This window comes from Gymnoscopelus braueri (genome assembly GCF_963280865.1).
Source record: "Gymnoscopelus braueri genome assembly, chromosome: 2".
Taxonomy (NCBI): Eukaryota; Metazoa; Chordata; class Actinopteri; order Myctophiformes; family Myctophidae; genus Gymnoscopelus; species Gymnoscopelus braueri.
The window spans coordinates 8955492-8965022 of NC_137604.1; positions in this window are offsets into that span (position 1 = coordinate 8955492).

The following is a 9531-nucleotide window of genomic DNA, read 5'->3' on the forward strand; positions in this document are numbered from 1 at the left end:
GCCAATTTTCTAAGTGATCCTGGGCACTACACTCCCCCTACCAGCCTAGGGAGCCCAGGGCCGAGCTCATGCCTCCTTCAATGCATGAGAGCCAACTGACCTTCTTGTCACCTGACAGGGGGGAGTTTCCCTGGTTGGACGTAGCGTGTGGAAGGAACACGTTATTCCAACCAGTTCCCTTCCCCTCCATCAGGCGCCCCGGCTGTCATGGAGGCGGTATAGTGACCAGGATTACTACATGTTTTTGTGAGGGTCTTAACTACCCTAGGAGACACGGGGAGAACATGCAAACTCCACACAGAGTAGGCCCTTTCGCCAACCCCACCTAGGGTATTGGCGCTGGTGACGCGGAGGAGAAGACACGCCCCAAGCGCCCACAGCGTCCCCGGCGGGAATCGAGCCCAGGACCTTCTAGCTGTGAGAAGACAGCGCTACCGACTGCGCCACCGTGCCCGTTCTAATTCTTATTTTTGCCTGATTTTACCGATTTATTATCAAAAAATGAAATAAAATAAAATGAAAATAGCTTTCTATGTGGCCCACCCATGGCTACGCCCCTGTCAAGGACACTTTGACACTTAGCCAGGAGGAGTTCGGGGAACGAACCTGGAACCTTTGGATTCCAAGACGGCCGCTCTACCTGTAGTACCATTTACCAAATAAAGGTAGTAAACCTACCAATTGTCACCCAACCATGTGCAGCAACAAGAGGACAACTCACAGTGTGAAGGTACACTATAGTGTAATGTCAAAGTAGTTCATGTTCAATGTGCTTTATTGTGACATGTACATACAATATAGTGGGTAGCATGCTAAAAACTATGATGATGATGACTTTCCTCAACAGTGTAAAGAAGAAACAAAAGAAGAACATCAAATGATAAAATAATATATCAAATACAAATAACATCTTTACGCACTCTCTCTCTCTCTCTCTCTCTCTCTCTCTCTCTCTCTCTCTCTCTCTCTCTCTCTCTCTCTCTCTTTCTTTCTCTCTCTCTGGCTCGATCTTGCATGGGGGTCCCTTACACAAAGTGTTTTCAGATGGGGGTCCTTGACATGAATACACTTTGAGAACCTGCCTTACTGTTCTCCTCTGCACTCATTAAGCTAATTCATTTAGTTTATGTCCTTGTTAGTTTACTAGTGACTTATTGGATGATTGATTCATTTGGCTTATTGATTTCAGGTGTGTTGTCAGCATGTTGGGATAAAGGAGGGTTGTTTTACAAGCAGGGGTCTAATGAAAAGATTGACATGTTTCTGTCGTTAACGCCGACCTTTCCTCTGTCTCTGTTTATATGTCAATGTTTCCCCTCTCATACGCACGCACGCACGCACGCACGCGCGCGCGCGCGCACGCACACACACACACACACACACACACACACACACACACACACACACACACACACACACACACACACACACACACACACACACTCAGTGCCGCGCTATGAGCTTGTAGATCTGCTATTTTTGAATAGCCAAAGAAATCTAAAATGACACAGATTCGTTCCCGGATTGAATGGGTTAATAATTCTCAACGTACATAAAAAAGTGGAAAGAATATATCGAAGTCCTGACGTCACTACCCCTGGGTTACAGAGTTATTTTTTGTATTGGAAATTCTCATACGCAAATCTCAGATCGCATCATAAGAACTGTGTTCCAAAAATAGACAATTCAGCCCTGCGATTGTGTCAGGTATGTGACCCTGTGTCGTTCATGATATTGAGTTACATTTGATCTGCCTATGGGATTGATATGTACAGTATGTATATACAGTACACGCACAAACACACACGCACAAGGCACAAACAGAGCACACACAAGGGCACACCTCACAAGATGATCCCACACATTGGTCACCTGGAATACCCCTGACTGCCTGCCTCCCTGCCTCCCTGCCTGCCTGCCTGCCCGTCTGTCTGCCTGTCTCTCTCTGTCTGTCTGTCTGTCTGTCTGCCTGCCTGCCTGCCTGTCTGTCTGTCTGTCTGTCTGTCTGTCTGTCTGTCTGTCTGTCTGTCTGTCTGTCTGTCTGTCTGTCTGTCTGTATGTCTGTCTGTCTGTCTGTCTGTCTGTCTGTCTGTCTGTCTGTCTGCCTGCCTGTCTGTCTGCCTGCCTGCCCGCTTGCCTGCCTGTCTGCCTATCATAGTGACTCATTTACTCAGAGAGCCACAGACAGTGACCTCAACACTCGTCTCCTTTCATTCTCGTTCTGCCTGATCATTTATACCTCCTGGTACAACAGTGTCCCGCACCACACAAAACAGCCGCTTTGCAAGCTCACGACGCGTGGCGTCCGCAACGCGGCGTGAGCTTGCAAATCGTCTATCTTCGGCACAGAACACGGCCGCACGGCGAGGTGTAAATCATGGTGAAACCGTCACTTTCTTGCGGGAGGAAGTGACAGTCATAGTGAGAGAAGTGAGAGTGCCGTTTGAGGCGAGTGTGACAGTTGGCTGTTGTTGTCACAACAGCTACTGAAAACCCCATCAGGCTGCAGCCATGTTTCACATTTCACATCACAAACCCAGTGGTGTAAAGTAACTAAGTACATTTACTCAAGTACTGTAGGCTACTTAAGAAAAATGTTGAGGTATTTTTTACTTTACTGGAGTATTTTAAATTTTCAGTACTTTCACTTCTACTCCACTACATCTCAGAGGCAAATATTGTACTTTTACTCCACTACAATTATTTGAAAACTTTAAAGTTACAAGTTACTTTGCAGATATAAATTATTACATTATAAAACATACATTAACCACTTTAGCCCTATTTTATACCCAGGCTATTTGAAAATAGCCGATCTACAAGCTCACAACGCGTCGCATCGTGACGCGTTGTGAGCTTGTAGATCGGCTATTTTCAAACAATTTAGTACTTTTACTTTTGGTACTTTAAGTACATTTTGATGCCTTTTGTACTTTACCTCAAGTACATTTTAAATTCCGGACTTTTACTTAACAGAGTACTTCTACATTGCAGTATTGATACTTTTACTTAAGTAAAACATTTGAGTACTTTTTCCAACACTGTTAATAACTCATTTACAGAACCAAAAGCTGTCCCGATCAAGAATCCAATCCCACCGGTCTCTCCTACACTGTCTCCCTCTTGTTTTCATGATATACTATTTTTGAACAAAAAAATCAAACAAAACCATGCTCTTGCTCTAGCAGTGTGTGTGCACGTTGCAGAGCGGATACTGTTAGTAACACATCTAAACCACAGTCAAGTTCACTTCCTTCCCTGTTTGTAGAAGAACAACATGGCCGCTCCCTTCATGACCTCAGCACAGGAGGGGGCTTTTCCCGCCCTTGTAGAGTCATGTGACTTGTGTGGTTTTGCTGAGGTCATGACAGTCACTGCCATGTTGGCTTTCTACCAGTGGCGGAAAGTAATGAAGTACATTTACTTGAGTACTGTACTTAAGCACATTTTCTGAGTACCTGTACTTTACACAAGTATTCATTATTTTTGGATACTTTATGACGTTCACAAATATTGTACTTTTGACTCTACTACATTACTAAGAAGGAAAAGGGTACATTATGAATTAACCAACTAAGCTATATTTAGAATATGGTGATTTACTTTTTTGCTTCTCGATTATTTGATTGATCGAAAAAGTAATAATAAAAACGAATAATCACCAAGAAAATAATTTATAGTTTCAGTCCTACAGGAGCCAGGGGCGACAGTGGCTCAGGAGGTAGAGCGTCTGTTTAGGAATCCTAAGGTTCCAGGTTCGATCCCCGACTCCTCCTGCCTATGTGTCCTTGAGCAATTAAGACACTGAACCCCTAATCTCTCAAGAACAGCTTCTGCACTGCGTTGGAATCTGTCGGGGAGGTTAGTCATAACGAGTGCGCATTCAGATCAGGAAGTAGGCCGCGCTTTACCCAATCACATGTAGTGGGCGGGATTCACATGTCCGTCGATCTTTCCCCCTCGAAACAAACCGAAACTAATTTAACAATAGCGTCCGCGGAGCAGACAAAACCACGGAAATATATTCACATTTTAACTTACTCTTTCATCATAGAAACAAGTGGGCTTATAACCAAAACGATCCATGTTCTCTGGGAGAAGTGGTGTTAGTGTTCCGTGTAGAAATATTGTTAGTGGGAATGAAAACATAGTCGCACCAACCGGAAGTGATGCGCTGAAGGCGCATCACAAACACCGGTTTCCTTGTGCTCTGGTGTTACGTTATCGTCCACCCAGAGCCAACAGACATAGAACAAACAGCAGAGGGCGCTGTTTTTCATTTTCAGTTGGCGATGGGTTCCCAGATTGCTGAACCCCTAACTGCTCCCGATGAGCTGGTTGGTGCCTTGCATGGTTTCCTCCGCCATCGGTGTGTGAATGTGAAATACAATGTAAAGCGCTTTGGAGAAAAGCGCTATATAAATGTAATATTTATAAATATAAACCTTTCTTCTAGTGCCACCCTTAGCCCAAAATGTCTACTTATTTTCTGTTGTAAAGGCACTTTTTACTGTTAATTTATAATTATAGTACTTCATTTTATCTCACTTGGATTTGTTTCTGTTGTTTACATTATGTGATAACTACCGTAAATATGCCCCCTCCTCCAATTCCGCAATTAATACTAATTTCTGTTACATATTTTGCTCCGGCAGAGAGCACAGGGCTGGCAATTACCGGTCCGTAGCTCGGCCTCTATACGGGCTGCTAGCAGGGCTTTTGGACTCTTAGTCTTGTTTAGCAAACATCTTCTGTCTCTGTGTAACCTGAGAGTTAATGATCCACCCTGACTGTATTTTTATAACTTCAGCTACAGGCCAGGATCAGTGAGTGACATGTCAAAGGCTCTCGCCGTGTCCCGGAACATGGTGACCTTTGTTGTTGTTGTCACTGTGTGTGACGCCTGTGGCCTCATATACAGCTGACGGTCCCCTCCCTCGCCCGCGGAAACCCGATCTGTCTCCTGTGGCTGTCACAGCTCCGCTAACCTGGGCCAAAGACACACTTAAGGGGTGGGGTAGGGGGGGTGGAGGGCTGGCCCGCCAGCACAGCCCGGGACAGTGTAACCCTAGCCTGGGCGCTGGGATTTGAATTTCACCGGCCCCAGCACTTCCAGTGATTCCCATCGTCTGGGAGTTGAATACAGGGCAGAGCATTGAACTGAGCCTTTTGTCCACGAGTTTGTTAGAAGAATGGCTGCTAGTGATGTGCAAAAACTAATTTCACCCACTTTTTTTACTTCTGTAAACCTGTGATGTGACAAAAAAGCTGATATAAAAGATTCTGATTCTGATTCTGATTCTGATTCAGGTTGTGTTTTTTTAAAAAACCTGACTGATCCTCAAACAATAAAATCAACAAGAAGTTCACATGTTTCTTTAAAGGAAAAAATAAAATCGTGCTGGGTTTTGTGACGTATTGGTTGTATTTGTGTTTGTAAAAGAGTGACTTTGAGAGCTGTTTGAGAAGACTATTTTTGTAATATATCATAATTCAATGGAACAACGCAAGATATCTCGCCAATATTTGGAATTACATCACAGAAGGGTAACTACACAACCCAAACCTCTAAGTGCCGTAGTGCTTTAAAAGCGAAATATAACATCAAACAACAAACAACTACCATCAATCAATCAATCAGCACCATGGACAGCAGCTGCGGCTGTAGTTAGTGTCTTATTTACCAAAGTACTGTATGGCGTTGCCACTCCTCATCAGCTCCAACTGAAAGCGGGTAGTTGAGCTGTTTAATCATCATAGATAATGGTTGTTTATGATTGGATTAACAGTTTAAACAGTGGCCTTTATAGGCTTTAGCACGCACGCACGCACGCACACGCACACACACACACACACACACACACACACACACACACACACACACACACACACACACACACACACACACACACACACACACACACACACGCACACACACACACACACACACACACACACACCCACACACACACACAAATGGTCTCCCAAGTGGGCGCCGGCGTCAGACAGCAAATCTGTGTGTTGCTGGTACAGAGAAAGGTTGATAATGAAGTACATTTTCTCCTGATTTGTCTCTCTGAAAAAAAAGCCATTTTAGTATGAAATTCTTGGGAATATTGTGTGTCTTATGACGTTCGGGTCCAATATTTAGTTCAGTGACCATGGAGCTAAAGAATCGTTCAGAAGCTGTGTACGTTCACTCTTTCATTGGAATCAATAGACTCCAACCTGCTTCCTGTCTCCTAAAAAGGCGTACGCCTACGTCACGCAGATACGGGAAGTAAACCGGAGATGGTGGGTCTTGCTATTCTTGTCTTGGACTTTGGCTTGACTCATTCTAACACATCCCAAAACCAGATCTTAGTAGTCTGGTGGTGTCAGGGGCGTAGCCACGGGTGGGCATAGGATCGTTTTTTTTTTTTTCGCCGATAAAGTATAGTTTTTGACCGCGACTGGCGCGCGCCGTCTCAAGCAAACTTGAGCCACGAGAGGATTCGCCGAGCGAACTGAAGCGAGCAAGTCGTCGTGCCGAACGCGGCGAAGTTCGCTCAATGGAGAGTTTCCTACCGGAGACTCCACCGGTCATCAAAATATTGTCTCAAACCAAAAAAAAATACATGAATTCAAGGCTTCATGGGGTGTATTTGATAGAAAATAAGTCATTTTTGAGGCGAACTACTCCTTTAACACTCTATTTAATGGAACGGCTAGCTGAATAGGGTTGATGTTGTTACTCTGTCCTTGCACTTCAAAGACTTCCTTGTAAATTCAATACAGTTCTATGTCAGCGCAGCGGCGCTGTCACGAATCAGTAGTAAAGAGGCATCGGAAGCTGTAACACATCGTGTGTCCCTGGAATAATCATGTATGATGAAACACACACACACACGCACACACACGCACGCACACACACACACACACACACACACACACACACACACACACACACACACACACACACACACACACACGCACACACACACACACACACACACACACACACGCACACACAGGGCCTGAGGTGCTGTACTTTGTGAGCAGAATGAATAGCTTGTAGCATGGCCACAGAGGCAGCACACACACATACAGCGTGTTCTCTGTGTCAAGGACAGCGAGCTCTATGCCAGAAGGACTCTTCTAGGGAAGAACAGGCTTTATTATCCAGGATTTACACGCTCTGCAGCACAACACTTCTATCACCAGTGATGGAAGAAATACTCAAATTGTTTAGTTTGTTTCTCTCTCTCTCTCTCTCTCTCTCTCTCTCTCTCTCTCTCTCTTTGCTTTTTACCTCCTTTCTATGTACCCAATGTAGTTGTTATGCCAATATGCACAGTAGCCATATCGTAAGGAAATTGGGCCTTTTCTTACTTCCTTCACAGGTGCTACCAATGGTAGGCTACTAACGAAGGCTCTGTTCCATTCTGGTCAAACAGAGTCAGGGTGCTGATATTGCGCATGTTGGCTCACTGGAAACACTCTGCTACACCAGTGGGTCTCAAAGTGTGGTCCAGGGACCCTCATGGTTCCTTGAGGGGGTTTCCAAATGGACCCCTTACGGGTGTGTAACTCTGAGAGTGTACAAATGGAACCAAATGGACCCGTAAGGGTCCATTTGGTTCCATTTGTACACTCTCAGAGTTATGGGGGCCCTTGAAAGGTTTGAGAACCACTGTGCTACACTAAACGGATCAGAGCCTTCATTAGTATCATTGCATAGAGCCTATTGATTCCTCCCCGAGAGGAAGTGCATTTCTCTGTTTGACTTGATTCAAACGTGGCGAGTTTGAGGAGAGAAAGGGAGACTCTGATCTTACCCTGATAAAGTGCCATTTCAAATAGGCTGACTGTGGGCCATGAGGATATTGGGCCAAGTGGGCCCCCAAATAATTGGCACAACACTACCATTTTAATGATAATATTACATGAATATCGTCTCTGTCGGGTGGAAAAGAAAATATCAAAAGTAGCAGATCTACAAGTTCAAAACTAGTTGCCAAGCGCCGCGTTTCGAGCTTGCGGATCTGCTACTTTGGATGCTTTTGTGTGGCGCTTCTAGTATGATCAAGTAGGGCGTTAATTTACGGGAAAAAAATTACACAAAAAGTTCAAATATGGAGATAAGAGGTTTCTGCCCCGACAGCAACGTATGTTTAATTAAAAGCGTGCTGATGCCACCACACGCTCGGTGTCTTCATGAAACATGCATGCGATGGACCGTGCGACGTGCGCTGGGGTCGAGAGAGACACGCTGCTGCATGCTGAATGCAGAGAACGCGAGTTGAATGATCAGCCTGTGTGCAGACAGCCTGCAGGGTGTGAGATCACATGCAAGGAGGCGTTGCATCAGAGTTTCATCAAGGGTTCTGCGCTTCACGTCGGAATGATCCACTATGTAAGATTCATCACAGCTCTCGCACACACACACGCACGCACACACACACACACACACACACACACACACACACACACACACCAGTGGTGGAAAAAGTACTCAATTCTTTTACCTAAAGGGGAATTTTGGACCACGGTTTTCTTACCTTTTCCATGATGTTATGATATCATAGGATGAATGGTACAGTAGAAACATGTCATAACTCCATCCCGGGTCCACCACAGCTAAAAACACGCGCCAATAGGCCTTGCGCTAGATTGCATAATATCATAACATCTTAGGAAAGGTAAGAAAACCATGGTCATAAGTTCCCCTTTAAGTAAAAGTAGCAATACTGCAGTGTAGAAATACTCTGTTACAGGTAAAAGTAAGGGATTCAAAATTGACTTGGGTAAAAGTACAAAAGTATTGGTATCAAAATGTACTTAAAGTACCAAAAGTAAAAGTAGTCATTGTGCAGAATGTCAAGTTCAAAATGTATAAAAATCTTTTGAAAATAGCAGGTCTACAAGCTCACAATGCGTCGCATCGCGAAGCATTGTGAGCTTGTAGATCGGCTATTTTCAAATGGCAGAAATGTATAGGGCTGAAGTGGTTAATGTATGTTTTGTAATAACAATCTAAATCTGCAAAGTAACTAGTAGCTAAAGCTGTCAAATAATTGTAGTGGAGTAAAAGTACAATATTTGCCTCTGAGATGTAGTGGAGTAGAAGTTAAAAGTACTGACAATGGGAAATACTCCATGAAGTAAAAATTCCTCAAAAGTGTACTTAAGTAAATGTGCTTAGTTACTTTACACCACTGACACACACACACACACACACACGCACACGCACACGCACACGCACACGCACACGCACACGCACACGCACACGCACACACGCTCGCACAGCGTGCTTCAGTGCCGCATGCCCTGTGGGATTCCTGGGAGGCGCTGAGGTCATCACTACGAGCCACGGGAACCAGCTTCCTCCTCTGATTCAATTAGACCAGCAACGTGTGTCTGTGTGTGTGTGTGTGTGTGTGTGTGTGTGTGTGTGTGTGTGTGTGTGTGTGTGTGTGTGTGTGTGTGTGTGTGTGTGTGTGTGTGTGTGTGTGTGTGTGTGTGTGTGTGTGTGATATGCAGTGGTGGGAA